The 26,371-nt window shown below is 38.4% G+C and overlaps 1 protein-coding gene across 1 annotated transcript in view; it reads right to left on the bottom strand.

Annotated features, from left to right (window-relative positions):
- The window catches only part of LOC145772424 (uncharacterized), an 83,269-nt gene that overhangs the window by 30,109 nt on the left and 26,789 nt on the right, over nucleotides 1–26,371 (bottom strand). The gene's annotated exons all lie outside the window — the stretch shown is intronic.

Below are 26,371 nucleotides of genomic sequence, written 5' to 3'. Positions count from 1 at the left end.
TTTCGATTACGGGTGTTTATAAACATGACTCATGAATTACATCCACAAAAAATACAGCATTTACATCAACAGAGCTAAGTTCGAAGCTCACTTTTTATTGAAGATTGTGTCAATCAATTTGAAAATACATTCTTAGTCCGCCAGCGTCGAAACAATGCAACAGCGAATTGAGGAACATGCGTAAATAAAGGAAATGTGAAATAACCCACAGTCAGCAAATCTACATAAATTTAACGTTTACAAATGTTGAATCAATGTAAAAGGACTGAATTGCTGACTGGGTCCTTATTGTTTGAAGCACAAAAATACGCGTAAAGGCGACATAAGGCGAAAAAATTAACTTTTTACTTCAAAGATAAAAATGATTATAACAAAGCTTCAAAGTTTGTCGTAAAAATATTGCAGAGATACAATAAACATAATCATTTTGTGCCAGATTGTGAGAAGACTTCCTAGATTCTTTCCAAACATTTGCATGATTGCAAATTATTTTCTATAACTTTATATTGCCAAAAAATGGTTTCTTTGTTGAAACAACGTGGTTACAATTCTATAAAAAATTCTTAGGCCTACTACATTGAAGTAATGAAATGTTTTTTTTTGTGGTTTTGCTGATGACGTTTTACAACATCCAAGAAGTAAAAAATAATAATGATGAATTATTTTACAAAACCGTGGTTTGCAAGCGCTTCACAAAAATTGTTGGGGAAAATTTACTATTAGATGTAAAACGTTTGTAAAAGAAAATTGTCGGTTTACCTATTTATAATGTCTATTGCGCTGTTATCGAATTATAAACTGCCTGTATTGTGTATCTTTGTGGTTGCCGGCCAGCTCAGAGCAGCATGCAAACTACGTGTTTATGGTATTTGCATCGTGTTATGATTCTCGAAAATTTCCCACAAGGTCTTTATTTTAATCGTGATATTTTTGTGCTTTTTCTGTCCTAAACTGGAAGTCATTGTGCAGCACAATCCACATTGGTTTGTAGACTCAGTCTTCATTGAAAATATTTTGTGTGGTGCATTATTTCAAGTAGTGTCTTCCTCTAAACTGTTACACAAACCGCCCAGAACCAGGTTGATTATGTATTTTACAGCCGTTGAGAGCCCGTTATTGTAGGTGTGGAATTATTAGATGTCTAACTAAATTCATGCCAAAGTCGAGCAAATTCTGCTTTCGGGATCCTTGCCGTTATTTACGGTATTTTTTGTTGATAAGTTTAGGCAGCATTTTTCCAAGATAAATGAATACATCGGTATTGTTCGTCACTTAGATTTAGTTTTCTCAGCATTGTTTATTCATTCTTTGATCCACTAGTTTGTCCCACTTTTGGTATGATCGGATCGTTTATAAATGGCGGGTCTTCACAATAGCCGGCCTCTCATACATTGGCGCAACGTATTCAAATGTTGAATCAATGATCAAGAAAGCTGATTTGTTGTTTGTTTTATATGACGCCTAGCTTTATGCCTCGTCTACATTACAAAATATTTTGTAGTGTAGACGAGATATTATCATCTTTATTTTGCGCTCTTGGACCAACACACAGTGCACTGTGAAACAAAAGTGCAGGACATAACAACAAGTAGGCGACATAAAGCAGGGAAGGGACATATAGCCATCGAGTTAGCTGCTACGTGTAAATGGAGCCTATCTCATAATTTTGAGTATGTCTCACAATTACTGTTTGCAAAAACGCTATTTCTCCGGCTTCTCCCAAAAGCATTTGCAATGCAGTAACTCAGAAGATTCCTTTGATAAATTTAAATCCCTCGCCAAGTCATTGAGTTCTCCCTGAGAAAAAAGTTGACAAGGTAAAATAGCAGGAAGAAATTCGATTTCAGCAAGGGTGGAATCGCAGTCAGTGGAAGCTTGCTCGTCTTCCCTGTCAGAAAGTAAATCCAATTGTGGCAACCCTTCAAAATCAGGAAGTTCTTTTCTGTGTAGCACTGGCCTGATTGCTGAAGCTAGGTTTGGATATTGCAAGGAAGTCCTATTTTTCCTGTTTATGCCTTTTATGTTTACTGCACAAAAATAGCAGTCGCTATTATGATCTTTTGGTTCACGCCACACCATTAGAATAGCAAACGTTAATCCTTTTCTTCTTTTGTTTGTTCATTGACGTAAATGTTCTTTGCAAGTTTTGGAAACAATGTGGGGAGCCCAAGACTTATCTTGATCCCCCAGCTTCACTTTAAAGTAAGCAAGATAAGCACGTTATGCAAAATCATCGATTGGTTTTCTGTTAGGCTCTAATGTGTAATCAACACAGATGTAGCAGAAAATAGTGTTATTGAGCAAAGTCCCCTAGATGTTGTAGCCATAAGCGCGCTAGATTCCCCCCACCCCCCTCCCAAACAAAAGCACTATTATGCTGTCTTGATTTGCACCTACTAGAATTTAACACAGAAGACAATTGTCTTGGCTTTGTCTGCTTTCATTGTTTGTTTTGGAATGTAATGCAAGAGTAATAACAAAGGCTGTAATCCCATAATGACAGCAATAACCCTTAAACGCCTATGTGGGTCTCTAGTGACCCGAGCTGTCTTTACTTCCCCCATATCTCTTGGAACATCTGGCTATATTCAGTGTGACTTCCAGTATTCTCAAAGCATTTATTCTTCTCCCATTTCACATTTATAATTTTAAAAATATTCCGCTCGTAAAATAGTTACTGCTGTTTTAGCAGAAAAAATTTATAGGGTCTCTAGACCCATGTTAGGTAATAGTGCAACTTTTTTTGAATTACAGTTTATTTTGCCAGCAGTAACTCTTTAAAGTAGGCCACCACAAACATTAAACTTAATTCGTATAATAAATAAACCATAAAGCAACTTCCTATCTTTTCAATAGTTGGTGAAAGTTTGGTATAGTTGAAAATAGGCGAAAACTTCCCGTTGAATTTGCAACAAGAAAGACGAAAAGGGTTGGATCAAGCTTGTTTGGTTTTAGTGACAGGCAAACGTTAGTAGGCTATCGTATGCGCCAAGGAAAAACAAAGTTGTAGTTTTACTATCAACTATGCATAAGATAGCCAGAGCCGGATTTAGCTGATGGGGGGCCCGGGGCACTTTTAGATCGGGAGGGCCCCGCGCAAAACAAAACCCCTCTACGTCTACAGTAGCATTAATCCAGCACTGCACTGCACAGCATTTTGAAGAAACTTCAAAGGCTGAAAGAAAAAAAAATAATAACATAAAATCACATTTTTTCCACGTAGGGGGGCCCTTCAAACGTCTGGGGGCCCGGGGCACCTGCACCCTCTGCCCCCCAAATAAATCCGGGCCTGATGATAGCAAAGTTGATGCAGATAAAGGTTTACTTGACATGATACAAGACTATAATGCTACTAAAGCAGCTGTTGACAAAGTTGACTAACTTTGTCACAACTACAGTGTGCAGAAAAGGACAAATCGCTAGCCACTTGCCTACTTCTACAACTGCCTTAATATTGCGGGTATCAATAGCATGGTGGTCTTCTGAGCTAAATTTCCAGGAAGGGAAAAAGAAGCAAGTCATCGACGCCGAATATTTCTGGCAAACTTAGGTATAAGTTTGCTTCATCCATGGCTACAACGTCGAGTGCAAGTAAAATAGCTTCCAAGAGCTGCTAAACTATCGCTGCAAAAATGTGGATACAAAATTGACATCGACTCTTCTCAATCATCAGCTACACATGAGGGTGGAAAGCGTAAAAGACGGCAGTGCCACATCTGTCCATCTTCTCTGGATCGTAAAACACCTCATGTGTGCGAGGAATGTAACGAGCCGTGTTGTATCGATCACCTACAAGTCACGGTTTTATGCCTCTATTGTGCAGCATGATTCTTGTGCTTAGCGTCATTATGGCTAGGCTACCACATTAGAGCACCTAGTAGCCTAGTAGAAAATTGCAATTTGTTGCTTTTCTTTCATTAACTTTAGAATTTGTTGAGTTTTGAAGTTACACATTATTTCAATTCTTTTCTGTTGTTAACAGTTTGCAGTGTTGATCTTAAATTCGGTTACTTTTGCACAAAAAAAAATTGTTACTTTTGCAATTATTGCAAATTTTCGTTTCTAGCACTAGTTGCTACGTTCATCTGATGAAATTTAAAGTAAAATTAACAACAAACAAAATGGTTTATTGCTTTACTAACGTTTCGCGCACCATGACAATGCGCATCCTCAGAGCGAATAACATACAAAATAAAATTTCACCAGGTTATATACTGCAGTGCGATTGAAGGCAAGAAAAAATAAAACACGCAATATTTTAAAAATTGGCCAATGATGTGTGAGCGGTTACTTTCCACGTTAAATTACGTAAAAACTTCCAACAATAGACATAAAAATTCGAAGCGGTGACGACCAACAGAAAAAGTGGGATTGAAAGCAAGAGAAATAGAACACAATGTTTTAAAGATTGGCTAATGATGTGCGGTTACTTTCGACGTTAAATTACGTTTCAATTTCATCAGATGAACACAGCAACTATAGTGCTAGAAACGATAATTGTCCTGATGAACACCCAAACTTTTCAGTATTGCAAATTTTGTTAGTTTTTTTTGAAGTATTATGCTTTGGAGTGTATAATAGTGAAATTGCAACACAGTGATTTGTTTCATAACCATATTTAAGAAAGATGTACAGATTGAAAGATAAAGCAATACCCTTTAACAGGCCGGGTCATTTGAGACCCAGATAGGTAATAACGGTTGGTGAAACACATAGGCGTTTAAGGGTTAAAACTATTGTGTTTGTGCTACTTTGTAGGGCAATTGTAAAACAGTCAAAATCACTGTGATTTAAAAAGTTAACCTGATGGAGAAAAACTGATTGCATTTTAGGAATCAGCGCCCCAAAGTTAGTCTAAATCAGTTCAAAAACTGCCGGCACCAAAAATTGTATCGGCTAGTGTTATCAGAACACACCAAACGAGCACGAGACAACAGACACAAAAGTAAACCAGATTTCCATTTGTTAGGGCATAGAGCGTTATAATTTAAAAGCAAGCCAGTGTTGGTAGGTTTTCGCCAAATCCAGTTGTCAAAAGAATTGTGTTTAATTTTAATTTTGACATCTACAGTATAACAGCGATGGTAGCCTATCATTAGATTTACTGCTCATATACGTTGAAATGTTGAGGTGACTTATCCAGTGGCGCGGAAACTATTTTTCTCTAGGGGGGCTGAAGCTGCTGTAGTATTGTCAGCTTCTGGGGGCTTCGCCTCCAGACCCCTTGATGTGGGAGAACATGTGAAACTGGTAGTAAGTTTTCGGTTCCCTCTAGTGTCAAAAACGACGCCAAATCACACACTTTGTAAATTGTAACAAATGAAGAACGGTAACAACAAAGCAGCAGCTGTTCAGGTAATCAAAATGAAAACGAACAAGTTAGAAAGTGATGTGAAAACGACAGTTTGTGGAAATGAGTTCTCACACGCTTCCGAAGATTGCTTTTCGCTCAGGTGTTTTCTCTATAAACTGTGTCATGAGTTCTTTGACATCGATGGTGTTTTGGTGGACATGTATCAACGCAAGATGAGTAAGTCTTTTTTGTGTCATTGAGCTTCTCAAGCATGTTTTCAGGCGTCTTAGAGCAAAAAAACGTTCTGATGATGCAGCTGAAACCGGGAGGCAAAGGCAGAGCTCCACGAATTTTTGCGTTTCTTTGAAAAGGTCTGATGTTTGGGGGGTTAGTTGCGATAGTATCTCAGCAACCTTTTGAACGGAGTTTGCGGTTTTTCCACTTACAACATCGCTGAGCAAGGTAAGTTCCGTTTTTAGGCAATCTTTCTGATGGCATCGGGTAAGATAATCTCAGTATCAGATCTTTCCTCACCGTTTACACAGCTCAGAAGGGCTTTCTCTCTGTTGGCTGCTGTAAGCAGATCCGCCTGGATCTGGTCGAATCTTCAATTAAGCTCAGCTTAAACCAAATTAAGAGCTTCGGTGTATTACCGTTTCCACGTTTCTTCTCCCGTAGACGACAAAGCATCCGATTCCTCTGCGTTTCGAAATCTTACTGGAATTTTGCTCTCTCGGAGATCCTTTGGCGTCTTTAGGTTATTGGCAGACGTAAAGACGTTCGCTGCTTCCATAAGCTTGGAAACGGATTCATTTTTTCTGAGATTTTTGATCGGTTTGTGGAGAATGGTGATGGATTCTAAAGCTGTAGAAGCAGAGATCTTCTTGTTTTGGAGCTATCTTGCGACGGCTTCTGCAGGCTGAAAAACTTCACCGGCCGCTGCAGGTAATCGCAAAATAAAGTCGCATCGTGCGTGCTCGTTTTACCAAGCCGAATATCTTTGTACGTGCGTCTCCTCTCATTGCACTATCTTCCGTCGTGTCGGTCAGACATTGCAACAGGGTAGAGTACCACTTAACAACACGAGCGAGGGCAGAAGCACAAACGCACCAACGAATATGACACAAACCCACAAATTGCAGGCAACTTCATCAGAACCAAAAAGCGACATGAATAAAGATTTACGTTTAAACTATTCACCAATTACAGCTGCAACTCTTTGAACGAAGTAGGCATCGGCAATAAGCCTCACCTCCTTTACAACTTCATGTACCTTAAATTGTCAGAAATTTTTAGGAGGGGCTGAAGCAATTATCGAAAATTCCAAGGGGGGCTGAATTAGCTCTAGTGTGGGCTGCAGCCCCTTGAGCACCCCTACTTCCCGCGCCCCTGCTTATGACTGTAATTGTAACGTGAGTTAACACATTATGTTTTGGTAGAGTAATGAAGAACATGCATTGCAATGTTGTGATTAAAATTTTTTTACATGATTTTACATACAGCCAATTCCCTTCACGCTGTGAAACAGTTAGGAGGGCCAAATTAATTACTTTCATCCAGCTGGTGGGAAAATTTTGAATAATAGAATATGAAATATTTCAGAGGATGTGCTGAGAAGTGTTTAAATATATCTCTCACTTCATAACCTTTATTCGCTCAAAAGTTCAGCTCAATAGAGGTGAATAAAAGTTAGGAAAAGTCAAGAAATCTCGTAGTCGCAGCCTCAGTGGTTTTAGAGATACAACTGTTGATACAAAAAAGTTGAATTGACAGCCCCCTTCCTCACCCCCAACCTTCAAAGGGTTAAAAGGTTTAAAAATTCTGAACACGATTTATCATCATCAAAAATGGCAAAAATATCATCGACATAACGTAAATACAGTTTGGGATAAAAACTGCGATAGAATTCAAATAGGCTATATTGGTTTCGATGTGTGGATGTGTGTGTGTGTGTGATAGATGGGCAACACATGGTGACGCCATCTATCTGTTGAAACAAACTATTGTTGTACAAGAACATGCCTTCTGTGGCTAAATGTATTAATTTTATGAAATATTTTTTCTCAATGGGCGATCGATTCGGTTGGTTTTCATTAAAAATATGGTCAGCAATTATAGTAATAGTTTGTTTCAGAGGCACGTTGGTAAACAGAGATACAACATCAAAACTCACCATGCGACTATTGGGTGGACACTTAAAATCTTTTAACTTTTCCATAAATTGATTAGTTGAATTAAGCATGTAGTTATTAGGCATAGGCATGTACGGTTTTATAATTTTGTCTAAAAATTTAGCCAGTTTGTATTTCAGAGTGTCAATCATGGAAACGACTCGTCTCGCAGGATTGCCTGGGTTGTGTACTTTTATTAATCCATATAATTTACCAGGACAGCTGCCGGTTGGAATAAGAGATTTTACAACACTTTGATCAAATTCTTTTAGATACTTTCAAATGTAATATTAACCCTATTCGGACTAACAGGTGGACGGGTTCCGTCCATACCTAAAACTTTCATCGATTACATAAAAGTTACTGGCTCAAATTAGCTGAAGTTTTATGACTTTTCCTAAAAATTATTCATCTTTGTTTTAGTAATAAAATGACATTTTTATGTGGTATAGTTTTTTAGTTATCAGCAGTTTTTGACACCCTACTCCTAAAATTGCCAGTTCATCTGAAAAACTTTATCATCTTGTACAAGCAAGTTAGCAAACATTTGTATTGTTTTGTGCCTTCCAAGATTTACTGCGTGACCTACATGACTACTGACCATTTCGGATTACATGCATGACTGAACCGTGTGCCTTTTACGAAGATATTAACGATTTCAGGAGATTATGACGGAGACATCAGAAAAATTAAAAAAAAAATGACTACTTTTAGCAAAAAAGCAATAGCAAATAACAGATAGAGTATGTGTGTCCACTTAAAATTTTTAACCAGTTTGTCAATAATTTTGCTTTAACTTTGCGAAAAAAGCAACCTCGTAACGTTTTTATATCAAAAGTTATTAGCAAATGAAAGTGTGGATGGAATAAGTCCACACGTCAGGCCATTACCTCACAAAAATAGCTTAGTCCGAATAAGGTTAAATTGACCTCTCTTTAGAAATAATTGGGTGCACTTTTTTATTGTCATTAATTTTAATAAATTTTGTATTAACATTAAAAATTTGTCCAGTTATTCGAAGTAGTCTTCAGTGTTCAGTATTGCTGTGCCTTTACCTTTATCAAACTTGCATACCTTAACATTCTGGTTTTTTGAATGGCAGGTCAAGGTGCGGTGAAGCGCTTGGTTTCGTTGTGTAGAAGTAGAGCACACTCGGTTGGCATCAGACATAAACCGTCGGACGAGAAACATGACCTGGTCTTTTGTGTCGTCATCGATGGGTGTATCTGTCTTTCGCTTTATTGATGCTACCAGCTGCTTTATATTGCATTTTACTTCGTCCAGTTTTACTTTGTTTTGCAGGATGTGGTGGTTTACGCCGTAACGTAGGGCGTTCTCTTCTTCTAGGCTTAAGGCATTTCTGCTTAGATTGATAATGCAGTTTGGGCTTTTTTGTCTTTGTTGTCTCCATAAATTTGTGAGTTTCTTATGATGTTTTTGAAGGGTTTTTGTTGCCATCTTCTTGTAGTGATCAGTAAACAAAGAGATCAAGCAAGTTCTTTCCAGAAAAGAGAGAAGTGGAAGAGTTCGTTTTTTCATATCTTGCTAACGCAATTCAGCAGTACCTAGATCTCTATTAACTTCTTTCAACTTTTTTCTGAGGACCAGTTGGAAACTGTCGTCAGATTTCTTGAACACCGTTAGATTCGGAAATTTACATTTTAAAAATTCGGGGCGTATGCTCAGATTGATACAAGTTTCGAAATATTGTCGGTCCAGTCTCAGTTTTGAAACTTTCTTTCCGAATTTTTTTCCTGCGTGACCAGTCGTTTCCATGATTGGCACTCCGGAATACAAACTGGCTAAATTTTTAGACAAAATTATAAAACCGTACATGCCTAATAACTACATGCTTAATTCAACTAATCAATTTATGGAAAAGTTAAAAGATTTTAAATGTCCACCCAATAGTCGCATGGTGATTTTTGATGTTGTATCTCTGTTTACCAACGTGCCTCTAAAACAAACTATTACTATAATTGCTGACCATATTTTTAATGAAAACCAACCGAATCGATCGCCCATTGAGAAAAAATATTTCATAAAATTAATACATTTAGCCATAGAAGGCATGTTCTTGTACAACAATAGTTTGTTTCAAAAGATAGATGGCGTCACCATGGGTTCCCCATTGGGCCCAACACTGGCAAACTTCTTCTTGGCACACATCGAAACCAATTTATTTGAATTTTATCGTGACTTTTATCCCAAACTGTATTTACGTTATGTCGATGATATTTTTGCCATTTTTGGTGATGATGAATCATGCTCAAAATTTTTAATCCTCTTAAATTCGCAGCATAAAAATATCGAATTTACACTTGAAAAATCTAATGATAGGCTACCATCGCTTTTATAGATGTTGGAATTGAAATTAAACACAATTCTGGTGACACTTAGATTAGGCGAAAACCTACCAACGCTGGTTTGCTTTTAAATTATAACGCTCTATGTCCTAACAAATGAAAGTCTGGTTTAATTTTGTGTCTGTTGTCTCGTGCTCGTTTGGTGTGTTCTCATAATCAGTTGTTTCAGAAAGAAATCAAGAAAATGAAAAACATCTTTTATTTAAATGGATATCCTTCCTACTTTTTCAATAAAGTCTTAAACACCTTCATGGCTGATGAACCAAAAGACTCGCCTGAAGAAGTAGATTTTATTTTATTAGTATACCCTTTTTAGGAAAAGATTCAACAAGCTTTGCAAAAAAGAACTATCCAAACTTATAAAAAAGAAATTTTCATGAGACATTCATCCTGTATATAAAACAATTAAAGTGCACCAATATTTTTAACTGACGTCGCCTTCTCCCTTTGCTCTTTCTTCGAATGTTGTGTATAAATTTAGTTGTTTGCGTGACGCAAACCAGACATACATTGGTATGTCAACCAGACATTTGTTGACAAGGGCCGGGGAGCACTTAAACCCAAACTTAACAACCAAAATGTAATAATGCGTCTCTCAACCGGCAGTTATTCGCCTGTGGCTCATCGTTCCTCTTGTGTGTGTTCAAATTGTTTGTCAAATGCCTATAGTTTACACCTCATGTGATCTGTTTACCACCGTATAATTTACTTGTAATCATTCCTGTGTCACTCGTTCAGTTTGTGCTTTTCATTCTGGAGTGTCGTTAGTGTGCTATACAGTTGTAGTGCAAAGTCAAATTTACCGTACAATTTTCACTTTATGTATATTGCAGATATGTAATTCCTGATGAGGACACACGTACGTGTCGAAAACGTTAGAGTTTATTTTTAATTATGTTATATTTGTGTATGTAATACATCATGTTAAACCCGCTGAAGTTACTTTGTTTTATTTCTCTATGGTTCAACTAAGCAAACTCTCTACCAAAGCTTTATCTGATTTTGTCTACAAAATAAAAAATCCGAAGCCTATTGTTATTGTTACGTAACTATTCTTGTTGTTTCGTATCATTACGATCTTCAAAATACAGGTCATGTCAATTGTCAACAAAGAGCACAGTTGCTTAGAAAAGTCGTACAACCCTGTTGGACAGTAGTCAGTAGGCGTTAATTATGTCAAATGATTGCTCTTGATAGATATCATTTACTGTTTTATAGCTTAAGCTACAAATAGGGTTGAATAATGGTAGTTACAAGCTATAAAATGTTCAATATCAGTTATAAGGAATAATATGATCTATTCTACTGGTGCAAGTTAAGCTAAATAGTTTAAGTTCCACCAGTAGAACGCATCATGTTATTTAACTAAATGCTTGGCGAACAGCCTCATTCAATTTTCAGTTACAAGGAATGTTCGCTAATAAACTTCTGGCTCAGTATGGCTTCTTCATATTCAACGCTAACTTCTCATGCTGTACCACAGCTACTGTCTTGTGCGCTCGGATGCTTACTGCAAAGCTTTTGCTGTTTGGGATTTGAGCTTCTGATCGCTGGAGTCGTCTTTTCTATGACGTAGCCCCTCTACGCATAGACACCTTAAATAGAAGGACTCATATCTCGCAATCTCGGGTTTTCAAACTTGAGTGCCAAAATCTTAAGACTACTATGCGCATAAATGACTATGACCTAGGCTGCTGTAGGCTACTAACTGTTGCTGAATCTATTGAATATTTCCACAACAATTGCAGATAAAGAGAAAGCAATGCTTGCCAAAATTTAATTGTGACATGACAATGCAAGTGGGGTTTTGCAACAGTCCATTATTATTTACTCTACTTTGAGTTGAGCTTCATTGCAATTTGCAGTGCAATTGGTTTGAGCGGAGGTTAGAAAATACAGGTATGCCTTTTGATTGCTTGCCGTTGTAGGTTAGCCTGGCCGTAGATCACGCTGCTGGGGAATTTCAAGTAGCCCAGTTGCAAATATTGAGATCTTGTGAATGTAGCCTAGTAGTCGATTGGAATGTTAGTTATTTATAAAATAAATGTCGATGGGCAAAAAAGATCGAGAACCTGTTATAAATTATGTTTATTTAAGGTACTTGAAATGACTGCATAAAAAGATGCCGAAAGCATGTAATGTTTATGTATGTCGTGGTAATTACAAGGGTGAGCCTTATAGCCTACCAAAGTTGTAAAGTTTCTAACTGAAGAAGCAGAACGAAACCGATCGATTGATGCTCTGCCAAATGAACGTTCCAGTTTGCTAAAGCTGAAGCAGATCTATGCTTGTAGACATAGATCAATCATTTTGATTACAATCATTTTGTTAATACAATCATTTTGATTGTAATTGGATAAAAGCAAAGGGGGGAACAAGACCGAATGGACCACCTTCGATCTTTCCTGGAGTGGTTCGATCATGCTTGAAGCAGGCCTCCTCAGTGCCGAGAAGTACACAAGTTTCAGCTGAGGCTCGAGCAGCAAAGGAACAATTTCGAGCAGAAACACTGGATAAAATAGCGAGCTTTTCATCATTTTGTAATGTCATCATGAAGCGATTCTCAAAAAATCATCATGTTATTCGCAATGATGATGATATTTACATATCCAAAACTGATGCTAAAGGACGCTCTGTCATCCAGTTCCTTCATTTCCAAGAAGTGAATTCAGCATTTGGATTTTTACATCTCAAATGTGTGGAGAAAAATGGCATAGAAATACCTAAAATGTACTTTTCGAAAACCGATTGTCTGCAAAAGAACAGCCTGGTTAGTAAATGGTCACAACTTGACAAAATCTTTCCATGCGTATCAGAGTACGAGTTAAGAGATATTGATTAATTATCTTAACTCCTCTTTAGAGATGCTAAATAGCATGAGATGTTCCGATTCCCCTCATTATCAGTTTCTTTACTCCCAGTTACAATTATTACTTTGTTCTCCGAAAAGACGTCGTTTTGATAGAAATATGTACGTTTTTGCCGCAGAACTTCATAATATTTCACCGGCTACGAATAGAATGCTACGAATAGAATGCTACGAATTCTGGCTCAATTGTTTTGCCAAGAGTAGAACTGATTAAAAAACTACTCTCTGGTAGCCTTCAAGATGAAAATTTGAAGCAACTCTTCCAACAACTTCAACCACAACAGCGTCTTGTCAACGTTCTATTCGATGAAGTGAAGCTTACAAAAACACTTAGATACTCAGGTGGCCGCGTAGTTGGTTATGCTCGAAACGTGTCTGGTGAAGATATAGCCTAGGCTGTCATTGATATACCACGCACCAATTTGCTGTTTTAAATCTTGCTGTTTAATAATTTTTGCCGTTTTAACTAATCACTTTTACTGAATGTTGATTTAAATTCTTGTTCCATTGACTTAAGTGAAAAAACACCTATTTTTGCCAAAATTGTGATATTTTTGCAACAAATAAGCTTCAGAAGCCCTTTCATTGACATTTTAGAGAAAAACAAGTGTGAAAAATGGAATCCTTGCGCCTCAAAACCCTATAACAGACGCCGAAAACAAAGTTTTATGAATAATTTATACCACATTTTAGATAGGGGAAACTTGGGAGAGTTGAGCCACAGGGAGAGTTGAGCCACCCCGACTTTTTCAAAATATACTTGTTATAGAAATGAATTACCGCCACCTATTGGAAGAACTTGTAGTTAAGTTGCTTCTGACCTAAAATGCTTAACAGGTTTAGGCTCGTTGTACAACTTTTTTTACGAATAAGCATATTTACACTAAAAAAGTAAAAGTTGGACTTGAAGGTAAAAGTTTTTATATTATCGAAGTATGTTTACCAGTTTGATTTTAATACATTTTGTCATGTAGCCAGTGCGCTACTCTTTCATTGTGGCTGCTAAGGAAAACCATGCGTCTAGCTTTACAGCTACAAAGTTGCAAAAAGTTAAGATGACTGGATATGGGGAGACTTGGGACACCAATGGTTGGGAGAGTTGAGCCGTGTCCCAACTCTCCCTCTATTAAAGCGATGGCAAAAATAACCTAATTTTGACTTATTTATTGGGGGCCTAGTGAATATTGTAACTAACAAAAACACTTTTAGTAGCGGTATTTATAAGTTCTTTGCTTTTAAGCTTAAATTAAATGTTTTATAGGCTAGTTACATCAGGCCAGACACAAAAAGGTTAAATTTTACATTAATTAACCCGCCTTTGTGCTGAATAAATATTGCACACTCATTGGCTGTTTTACAGATGCCACGAAAATACGTCCGAAAGACTAATCGTGGAGCGACAGAAGAAGATTTAAGCATAGCTAGAGATCACGTCAGAGAAGGAATTAGTATACGCAGTGCTGCTGATGAATTGAACATAGCTCGAATGACATTAAAAAGATATAGAAAGAAATGTAATGAAATAAACGACGAGCAAAACAAAACCTTTGGGTACAAAAATTGTATGACAAAAAATATGATATTTTCGTTAGAGATGGAGACAGAACTTTCGATCCACATAAAAATATTAGCAGAGAAGTTTCACGGACTCACGCGAAATAAATCCCTTGAGTTGATAGTGGAATATGCATTAAGAAACCATGTGAAAAAAGTGGAACGCAAAGCCAAACAAGCGTTATTTCAAGCTCGAGCAAGAAAAGAAAAAAACACCTAGTTCATCAGAGGAAAGTGATATTGCTATGGTATTTGCAGAAAGTGGTGACAGTGATGTTAACGAAGAAGAAGAATTTATAGAAGTTGATTTCGTTGTTGTGAAACTGGCGTCAGCCAAATCGAGGATTGCCCAATGCCCATTACATAGCACGAATTGATGTGGTTGATGAGAACGAGTATGAAGGTGTGTTTCTCAAACGGGAAAGCAGTCTTGTTCAATTAAAGTGCATCCCATTTTGTCATCAATGAAAATGACAAAGCGTCATTTCGTTTCTAGCACTAGTTGCAACGTTCATCTGATGAAATTGAAAGTAAAATCAACAACAAACAAGATGGTTTATTGCTTCACTGACGTTTCGCGCACCATGACAATGCGCATCCTCAGAGCGAATAACATACAAAATAAAATTTCACCAGGTTATATACTGCAGTGCGATTGAAGGCACGAAAAAATATAAAACATGCAATATTTCAAAAAATTGGCCAATGATGTGTGAGCGGTTACTTTCCACGTTAAATTACGTAAAAACTTCCAACAATAAACATAAACATTCGAAGCAGTGACGACCAACAGAAAAAAGTGCGTTGGTTGTCACTGCTTCGAATGTTTATGTTAATTGTTGGAAGTTTTTACGTAATTTAACGTGGAAAGTAACCGCTCACACATTATTGGCCAATTTTTTAAAAAATTTGCGTGTTTTATATTTTTTCTTGCCTTCAATCGCACTGCAGTATATAACCTGGTGAAATTTTATTTTGTATGTTATTCGCTCTGAGGATGCGCATTGTCATGGTGCGCGAAACGTCAGTGAAGCAATAAACCATCTTGTTTGTTGTTAATTTTACTTTCAATTTTATCAGATGAACGTTGCAACTAGTGCTAGAAACGATAATTGTCCTGATGAACACCCAAACTTTTCAGTAGTCTATAAAGCGTCATTTTCTAATCACGACATTGTTATGAAGCTTCCTGCTCTTTGTCAAGTCAGTGGTACAGCTAGAAGGGCAGAAAAATTTACATTTTTATGTGACTTTTCAAGATGGGATTTTTTCTCATCATTCTATTAAGCATCCGGATTTGAAACTTTTTGATGACAATGACAATTGTTTTGGCTGTTTGCAGCCCTCGCATCGAATTTACGAATTTGAGTTTGCCAGTCCAAAGTGCTAACGACTACGCCATATTTCGATTTCCTAGTGTGATTTTCTCCTGAATGATATGGGTATGGCAATAAGAAGCCCGGTAGTTTTTAGTCATCTTCGTGTATGATCTGTAGGCCAATAGCTTTGATATTAACATTTTTTTCCATGTTTCAGCGAGTCAGTTCTCTTCATTCTTTCGTATTTCGAGTTTGCGTATTTTGCTGAAATACAGATTGGCGCAAAATATAACGATTTTCGTGAACATGTATGTGTTTCATCTATAGAAAATGTCACTGTCCCAAGTCTCCCCTACATGTCCCAACTCACCCAATAGCATGGCTCAACTCTCCCCACTGCGTGGGAGAGTTGGGTCAAATCATTGCCTTTAGAAAATTTATTCTCGTTGTATTAATTTACATTGTCTTGTAACAACATCCCTGCTATATAAGCGCTATAGGTCTGTGTATGTTACAAGCTAGGAAAAAATTCTCTCTTGTGAACAAAGATTCTGTTACATGTTCAAATGCAAAAAATGACCCAACTCTCCCAAGCTTCCCCTACACCCAAGTTTGGATTTAACACCCAAGTTCCAAATACCGAGCATAGCAGATACTAGTCCTTCTATTTAAGGTGTCTATGCCTCTACGTATGAGCCAGGCGTTTCAAGCATTCCAGACATGGAGGGAACCTTCGATTGAGAGGGCCACTTTTCTGACCACCTCTGCTATCCCACGAGCAGGAACACAAGGCCGTCAGAGCAGGAGAGCTCAACGGAGCATAGCTCCCGAGGGAGCCTACGACAAACGGAAGTGACAGGACGTCCCTGCAAGGGCGCTTTCTGTCTTCCTTTATGTTGACACATAACTCGCCGTACTTGACGTCAGCATCTTGAAGGCCTGGGCTATGGAAAGCATGACGCTTTCACGACGCAGATTCAACACATCAAAGCCCTTTATGCAGGCTTACAGTAAAAGAAAGAGCTGCACGCCCACTTGGCAGACGCCATGCCACTTTTAAACACTGCAATACCAGTCGATCGAACTTCTGAAGCTCATACTGCCTGAAGCGACGCACTCGCAGATGGTATGACGCGGACGGAAGAATAATGGAAGTAAGTGCCAGAAGTTTCTGGCTTGGAGTGAAGAAAGATTTCATCAAAGAGGAAATGTGTTTCTCCAGTGTGGAGATGAAAGGTAAGGGACGCATCCGAGGCGGAACCAGTTCGAGCGCCAAGATATTTGTACGTTTCGCCTTTGGAGATGACTCGAATTTCCTCCCCGACTAGGGAGAAAGGTTCCGGGTCGACCCGCAGACGGAACGCCGACGCTTTCCCATAGGATAAGGTGCCACGCTTGCATGGATTGAACCGTAGCCCGGTCCAGGAAGAGAAGGGATCAGTAGATAAGAAGAAGATCATCTGCTCGCTTTCGGAAGAAACGAGACAGATGTCGTCCGCATAGGCCATACAACGCACTTTGATGTCTTCTTTGGCAGGAAGATTGTAGCCGTAATCCGTTTTGTCACCCGACGCCTCTGAGGAGCACCTCGATGACCAAATTGAATAGCAGCCCTGACGGACCCTGACCCACAGGTACACGATCAGTTTCACCGTTACCGCAATGGACGCTGCAGGTGTTGCCGATGCATATATCAGAGATGCACTCAATAAGATCTGTAAGGGCGTCGGAATGGCTCAGGATCTCGGCTATGCGTTTATGCCGGACACTGCCAAAGGCGTTTTGGATGTCTAGAAACGCAACCGACACAGCATTTTTGCGCGACTGTGCATCCGAAAGAATGATGTCGAACATGAACACATGCTCATAGACGCCTTCTTTGGGCATAAATCCCTTTTATTCTCGGCTGACAATATTCCCGTCCACCGCCCATCTTGCAGGCGCCGCGCCAATACGGCAACATAATTTTTTTAAACATTTCGGCAGATGGAGACGGGTGGCCAGTTGCTGATGTTATGCAGATCACCGTCAGGGTCTTTGCATATGAGTGTGATTCTGCTGGTTCTCCACTGGTCCGGTACGCAGCGGTTGATGCTGCAGATCTCAAAAAGGCTGGCCAGAAGTCCCCCTCTTAGGTCCAGGGTCTTCCAAAAACCGTAGGACAATCCGTCAAAACCAGGAGCGAAGCCGACATCAAGCGACTGGACAACCGCCTCCACCTCCCGGGCCGTAATGGGACCTTCACTGCCATCGACGAAGGAGAGGTTTGCACATGCTCGTAACGGTGGGTGTTCATCCACTCAGGCATCTGTGAGCAACTCCCAGCTTTAGGAGCGGTCATGTCACGTCGAAATCTCTCCTCAATTTCTTGAGGCGAAATGTCGCAGTGACGGTCTCAGTTCTTTCCTTCAATGATCCGATGGACCGTTCCCTTCGCGTCCCGCGAGAAGGCGGCTCGCAACTCCACTCCTCTACGATATCGGGCTCCGTTCCCGCGCGAACTCCGCCATCAGACCGACGAGAACGATTTCGAACGACTGCGAGCCGCACGAACCACGATTAAAGCATGGTTTGCGAGGACGAGTCCTCTTGAGTGGCGAAGCGCCAGCGGTCCACAATCCACACTTCCAATTCACTGCAGAACCGATCAAAATTTATCCCACCCGCTAAGGAAAGGTTCACTAAACTGCAAAGAGCTCGCCTGAAACTCTTTGTCTTAGGCTACTTTCCCTGACCGGTTCAACAAGGCATTGAATGGATCGTTGAGAATTCAGGTTCGTTGACATGCCTGAAGTAGTCTGTGGGAGTACAAGGTCATTGGTGGCTTGGTTGCATGCCATAGCGTCATTTTTGGGAGCGAGTCAGTGTTGTGGTAGGAGTAGAAGGTAGAGAAGTTGGAAGATTAGAACTGGAGGGAGTGAAAGTTTGGGCCTAGGCAGACAGCGCCGATCTTTGGACAGATGACGCTACAATCAGAAAAAGAAGAAGAGCACGGGATCATTGGATGGAGAGGGTGTAGGGCAGCTGAGGTCGCCGCCTTGGCTATACAAAACTTGAGATCTGACAATCTCGAAAGGAGGAGGTAGGGAAGAAGACCCCTTAACCGATGTGCCTGCGGTCCAAGGCCGGCGCTTCCCATGCTCGACAGCAGCGGCACAAGAAAGCCCATGGTTGGTCTTCCTGTGGGAACATGTTCGGCTCTCCGAGGATGTCGGGTCATCGCTTGGCCAGTGAAGGCAGGTTGGCAATTGAATGCCCTCAGGACAGGATTGCCAGTGCTCTTGGGTCCCTGACAGCTTGTAAGCTGGAAGGAAAACGCGGCTGCACCTGCTGCAAGTGATCAGGAACTCGGCACGCGAACGATGACACGCTCGCAAGTGTCCCTGGTAAGCTTGCACATCTCGGTAAAGTTGAGATGCCTTCCTGCAAGAAGTGAAAGTACAGAGAAGGGAGTAGAGATTGGGGAGTGTGAAGCGAATAGGGCACACAAACTAGAGTCTTTTCGAACTTAAATATAGTGAAGCTGACACGTGGTATGCGATAGGTAAACCAGTGTGTGGTGTGGGATCACTCATCGGACACTCGTCGCCATGACGAAGCAACGAGTTCGTGAAAACATCAAGGTCTACCGGTGAGGCTTCACTATCTGGGTTGAGTGGGACTGGGTGCCCACTCACAGGAACCTGCTTCTTCGTCGGCCAGCCTATACTAGTGGACTCAGCAGATGGAGAGGTAAAATCAACACCGGCCAGGTTATCTTGAAAAGTCTTTGAACCTGTACGACTTAAAGGGCGTGACATAGTCAGTAGAATTATAAAGGTATAAATATAAAGTTGGTTAAGTTGAAAATGTTTTCAGAGTTTACGCGACAGCTCAAAGTTTGGAAATTGAAAGCAACGGATTACAAAAAAAGAACTACAAGAGGGTTAAATCAGAGGTTACTACTGAAAAATTTGTAATTATTTTTTTTTACATATACTCAACTTTACTAAATGCAATTAGGCTTTGAATATTAGTAAATTACTTCAAATAAATTTGATGATGAGCTAGAAGTGAGATTAAAAAAACGCTTTGAGAACAATAAATTGATTTTAAAGTAAATTATGACGTCACTGCTGAAAACTTTAACCAGCAAGCAGGCTGAGGCTGACCCTTTGATGCAAAATACGGATACTTAGAAGTGATATAATTACACGAGAATACACAAAGATCACTTCTACAGGTATCAAAAGCAGCCATGTTATTAATAATAAACTGGATATGCAGAAATGTGTACTTGACAATATTATTAGTAACGACGAGGTTGAACGTGCAATAAGGAAGGAGGCTAAGTCAATGGGATGGGTAAAAGACTTCAAAGATATAGAAAGGATAATTGCTCAACTTTATGGTACAAAATGTTAACAAGGTAACGTTATGATTCGAGTGAACACTTCAAGGAGAAAGAAAGTTATGAAAGATGCGTGTTTCAGATGTAAGAAAAGGAAGATTTGAATGGATTTGGCAGACAACTGGCAACACTAGATTACCAATGTTGGAGTTTGAATGCCGAAATTTCGAAAATAACCAAACAAAACTTAAAAATGAAACAAAAAGGTAAAATAGAAAAATAGGCTAATAATTAATTAATTTAAAACTTGACAAAGCTGAATTTAGGTTGAACATATGGTAATTAGTACACAATCAACACGATAAAAATAATTACAGTTTTGTATGCTTCCTTTCTTCTGAAACTTTGGAAATACCTATACCTTGTTCTCCAGTGAAAAAGATAAGAACACCAAGCCCGAGTTCGAATTGCGGATCCCAGGGCTTGATTGGGGTGGGGGCAAAAAAAGACGTCAGATGGTAAAGTATCGGGCTCCTTTCTTGGTACCAGGCCTACTTTAGTTCTCGGGTAATTAGCCACTTCAGCCACCAAACAGTACAATAAGAATTTAGTTTAGTCTACAACATAGCATCTTTTCACAAATTGGGACTAGGTGGGCAAATTTTCAAAAAAGGGCATTTCTAGCGCGAGAGTTATGTTAAAAAGGGCACTTTTTGTGCGTAAATGATTGGAAAAAGGGCATTTTTTCCGAGCGTAAAACAAGTAAAAATGTAGATTTCTCAGGAAAATTTTGGGTAAAAAGACGTATTCTACTTAGGCTAAACTTTTGAGACCCATAATTGATTCCAAAATTCATCCCCACCCACAATACTTCATAAATATTAATAATGTAATAAAGTTTAATATAGCAACATTTAGTTGCAGAGGTCTCTTGAACTAAAGAAAAAGAAAGAACTATGATAATATATGACACACAACTGCTAAGATATTATAGTGAGTTGAATCTTTGCAGAATTAGATAATTCTAAAGAACTGGTATTTCATTTTGATAAAAATCAGGCAACAAACTTCGGTAATTCAGACTTTTAAAATCTCACACAAAATTTGAGGTAGCCTATACACAACACACATTGATAATCTGCTTGAATGGAACATTAACGATATTATAAGTAAGGTCAAAAGCAGGGCCGGATTTAGACCATGAGAGGCCCTAGGCTACTCCATTTGTGAGGGCCCTCCCTATTTTTGAGCTCAGAACTTTTCTCTAAACAACATCACATGTCATTGCTTAATGTTAAAAATATGAGTGCATGAAACTCTTCGTTCTTTTCATTTTCCACATTCATGGGTGCAAATTTTTAACTAAAAGAATAAAAATTTAGTTAAGGCAGTTTTGTTTTTAATTTTAATTTCTTTGATCAAACAACCGTTACAATAATTGTAAAGTTTATTTACGAGGACATAAGGAATAGTTACAGCCATCAAATAGAGTAAGACTAGGCTACCAAATTTTTTTCTAGCTTTCGTCAAAGCAAAATCATGCAAAAGTTCATCTAAATTTATCTGTTTAAGTTTGTCATTCTCAATGCACATATTGCTCAGTACGGACAACCTTTCTTGAGACATTGTCGATCTCAGTTTATTTTTGATGCTTTTGAGCCTTGAGAAAGATCTCTCTCCTGAGCAGTTAGTGACCATTAGGGTGGCTCGTTTTTGAACTTTTTTTTTAAATTCTCTCGGGGTAGTGGGGAAATGGTGCCAATGAGTGAGAAAACAATCATGACAAATTTGAGATTCGTAACAAATTGTCTTCAGCCTCCTCATGGGGCCCAAAAATCAAAAAATGGGGTCAAAAAAGAAATTTTTTCCAAAAATATTTTTAGTTTGGGTTGATGCAATATTGTTTAGATATATCTAACTTAATTAACCTAAGAATAAAAATTGGAGTCATTTGAACTATTCCTTCAGCTTCCTCACAGCTTCTGAAAATTTCCATTTTCCTGAAAATTTTGCATTTTTGTTTGTGGTTACATAATACATAATTGCGTTAGACATTTTGCCAACTATAAAACGTCACTGTTTTCTCTTTGTAGACCTGCCCTGAGCTGTTGAGTCATTTTTTTAATGAAGTTGGGTTAATATAGTAGGAAAAAGTTACGTCTTTTATTTGAATTTATGTCACTGACGAAGTTTGTAGTTATGTAGGCCTAACCACAAACAAAAATGCGAAATTTTTAGCAAAATGGAAATTTTCAGAAGCTGTGAGGAAGCTGAAGGAATAGTTCAAATGACTCCAATTTTTTTTCTTAGGTTAATTAGATATATCTAAACAATATTGCATCTACCCAAACTAAAAATATTTTTGGAAAAAATTTCGTTTTTGACTCCATTTTTCGATTTTTGGGCCCCATGAGGAGGCTGAAGACAATTTGTTACGAATCTCAAATTTTGTCATGATTGTTTTCTCACTCATTGGCACCATTTCCCCACTACCCCGAGAGAATTAAAAAAAAAGTTTAAAAACGAGCCACCCTAGTGACCATTAAGCTTAGAAACAGTCTTAATATTGTTTCCACATTAGGAAAGGCAGTGTTATTATTTTCCTTGCACATAATTTCATAAAGGTCTCTATGAGACAAGGAAATATATTGCTCTTCTGTGCCGCCAAGCCCTTGGTTTTGTGTTTGTCTCACGTACCAATGAAAATGTAGAAGTTCATCAATAAGTTTCCGGTCAACATCTCCCGGATTCGCTTCCTTTAAAAGTTCTACGCCTCGTACAATTTCTACCTTAGTTGCTTTCAGATTAGCAAGAAAGAGGAACATTTCTGCAATGTCACTGTGGGCCTACACATTAGCGCTTCTTCTTAAATTGGCTTCAAGTGCTTGTCGAGCATAGGGATAAAGGAATTTATTTTAGACCTTTCCGTTGAAGAGAGTTCATTTAAAGCGTCAGGTGCATTTCTTTGTCTCCGAGTGACAGCTCTGTAGTTAATATTCGGCAAGGTTGCTTTTGCTTGCTGATTAAACTCGTCAAACTCATCTCTAATTTCGCTTAGAAAGTCTGTCAAACCAGTTGTGTATAAAATTTTCTACTCTGAAAAGCTTGATATATATATATATACTTTAGGTAGGGTTTAAACTTGTCAATCTTTTAAAAGAATTGCAAACTTTGAAACCAAATTTCGAGGCCCCTTTGGACGTTGAGGCCCTAGGCTTCAGCCTGCTTAGCCTATTGGTAAATCCCGCCCTGGTCAAAGGTATACCTTTATATACCTACGCGTAGGCTCATAAGTTCTAGAGATGTATGCTAATTGCTGAAGCTTTCCATTTAGCTGTTCATTTTTTAACTGCCAAAGAAACGTTCAAAATGTGAAGAGTATCAAAAACGTTACTTGATTACTTTTATAACCTAAAAAGTTCAATCCAAAAAAGCTGCAAAGTTTTCGCCCAACTGTTAGGCTATGCCTAACAAAAAAATATTTTTGAAATAAAAAATAGTGCAGAATCTGTTATGTAGGCCTAGCTTGTGCTATCACTTTTCTTGTTCTTTTGCTATTGATGACTAAGGTTTTTGGGTACCTGGCTGTTGTTTAGTCTTGCAAATCCTTCTCCATGTCTTTTGGAAATTTAGAAGATCATGTAGCAGTTTATTCAAACTTCAGAGCAGTTCGCACATATCATACAATAAAAATACTGAATAGCCTAAAGGCCCTAACTAGCAGCGAGACATCAACAAGCTGATAAAACATTATTGCACAATAAGGCATAACCTGATAATTCTAATGCATCATTACACATAGCCTACCTAGAAAAAACAAGAAAATTCAGTTGCTATAAGCCAGAAAGAAGTAAATTAACAGAGTTACAAAACGAAATCTACTTAAAGGGAAACTGTAGCCTACTCAATTTTTGCCCTAGCCAGTTAATTTTTTTTTTAAATTATAGGGAATATGTTTTGGTGTGATGTTAATCGTCGTATCTTCATACTTAAATATAAAAATACGACGATTCCCATCGTACCAAAACATATTCCCTATAGTTTTTCGTTAAGAATCAATTGCCAAATCACTTTTATCAAAATAGGAAAGGACTATTTTGATGACATAGGGGTGAGGTTACACTCTCAAGTCAGCTTCCTATCCTGGGTCTAAGAGTCACTACTGGGAAAAGCTATGAGAATGACGTAGTAGTTGCGTTGGCGGGCAGGTTTCGTTCGTAAGAAATGATATAGGCATTTAGTGATGCCACCCTATGTTGCTATAGCATAAATAGGCTATATAAAAATAACTGCAATGAAATACAACGAATTCCCATGTTCGGTAGCGCTGATAGGTCGCAAAAGTAAAGTGTTCCATAAGAATGCAAAAAAACTAGATTTGCTGTTTTAAGAAAAAACTAGGATCAAACTTAAACAAAAATTACGTCTTAAAAATTGCCCACCTAGTTTCAAACTAGGGGAGCAAAGAAAGGGCTAGGGGGGCAAGCGAAGGGACTAGGTGGGCAATTGCCCACCTAGCTTATAGCTATGTGAAAAGATGCTATGGTCTACAGAAGTATGTAAAAACAAAATATGGTATAGGCTATCATGTTTTTGACAGTTTGAGCGTAGACATTACATTCATCGATACAATACATTGAAATAAAATATATTTTTCTTGTATTAGAAATAAGCACAATATCTGTGATCCCTCTTACAAATGGTTAGTCAATGGTCGGGCAACCAATTTCATATGCAGTAGCCTACCTACCTACTGGCATACGCTTCGAAAAAACAAATTTTGGTTTCTAAGCAATAGTCTGCTTTGCTGGATAAATTACTAGTGTTAACTTTGCTGTAAATTCTCTTCTGGTGAACCTAGAATGATCAGTGAAACATCAATGGAATCAGGAAGTAATACTCTAGCGCCATGTAACAAATAAAATTTCATAAAAGCAACCGCTAGATAGAGATAGTAAGTTTTGCGGTTGGGGAAATTTTAAGATTGCACAAGATTTGTTAAATGACCATACTTTTGGCATATCAGGTTTGATCGAGCACAGAATAACAAAAAGCTCTACATCTGACAAGACTGACACTACAAACAAGAGCATGCTACTGCATTACAGGCTACCAGAAGCCCCCAAGATTGTGATAAGCACATAGTGGTATGTAGAAAAATGTTAATGCCCTTGAGAATATAATAATATATATTATATTTGAATTCTATTATATATAACGTCTTAAAAATATATTATATATATAATATAGAATTATATAATTTGATTCTATTTGAATAAGACCTTCTGATGATCCGTTAGGTGAAACAATTTGTAAAGGTTTCAGATAGTAATAACTATATTTGATTTAATTTGCTCTGCTTTGCTTTTTTGCTTAGCATTGATAACTTTTTTGTAGTATTAATAGGTTTCATTGTTTTAATAATATAGCCTATATATAAATGATATTTCTCTTAATTTTCTACTTTGAATGGCATACGTGTCATCCTCATTTTAACGGCACATCAATAAAAGTTTGTACACAATCTTTATATTCATAACATTGTCGATGAAGGGGGCCCGAAAATAAATTGGTACCGGGCCCGAGAAATTCTGTCAACGGCACTGCACGGATGTGCACTGGCCAGACGTTGGGGCAGATTCGCCCAGCTGGGTCGGGGGACTAGCTATCGAAGCGTAGATATGACTAGGCTACGTTACCAGGAAAAATATAGAATAATGGGATGGAACTTTGGAGGTTGCATCAAGTTGATCGGAAAATCATGTTTATCGATGTGTTAAAAGCAACACGAGGTTGATCCGAGCCGGCAATAGCAACATATTATAAGGACAAGGTAGGCCTAGTCTGTGATATTCAAAAATATTGAAAGATAAGAATACAGATCCAGTGTTGTTAAAGATATTACGTACGGTACCGTAATTGATAGATGATACGAGTCCATTCACAATATGCAATAAATACTTAATTTATTTGTTAAGCTACTATATAGCCCAGGGCTACTCAACTAATATTAGCAAAGGTCCATTTTGTCAAGTTGAATATTTTTGCGGTGCGGTGAATATTTCATAATGCATTATGCAACCACGAAACTTAAACAACCAGTAGCCTACGTGCACCGAAGCACTTTTCAGGTAGTATGTAACACGTCTTTGGATTTTTGTCTGACACAAACAAAGAAATGAAAAAGAAAAATTGTATTGTGTTTCTTTGTAGTGTGGATCGCACATCAGAGAAGCGTTGGGGGCAAAGCGTTGGAGGTCTGGGAGCGAAGCCCCCAGCTCCTTGAATAATCACAAAAAAATGCTTTTCCCTAATGGAAGTCTGTTTAAAGAGGCCCTAAAGTATGGCAATGAGGTTATGTTTCCAGAAGCCCGAGGTCCACCTTCAACAGTTTATAGACAATAGTTTATAGATAGCCTAAATTGATAATGGAACAATGGATTTAACATACCATGACACCACACAATTA

This window comes from Aplidium turbinatum, chromosome 6, assembly GCF_918807975.1.
Source record: "Aplidium turbinatum chromosome 6, kaAplTurb1.1, whole genome shotgun sequence".
Taxonomy (NCBI): Eukaryota; Metazoa; Chordata; class Ascidiacea; order Aplousobranchia; family Polyclinidae; genus Aplidium; species Aplidium turbinatum.
Note: the sequence above shows the minus strand (reverse complement) of the source record. Positions and strands in the feature narration are given on the sequence as shown.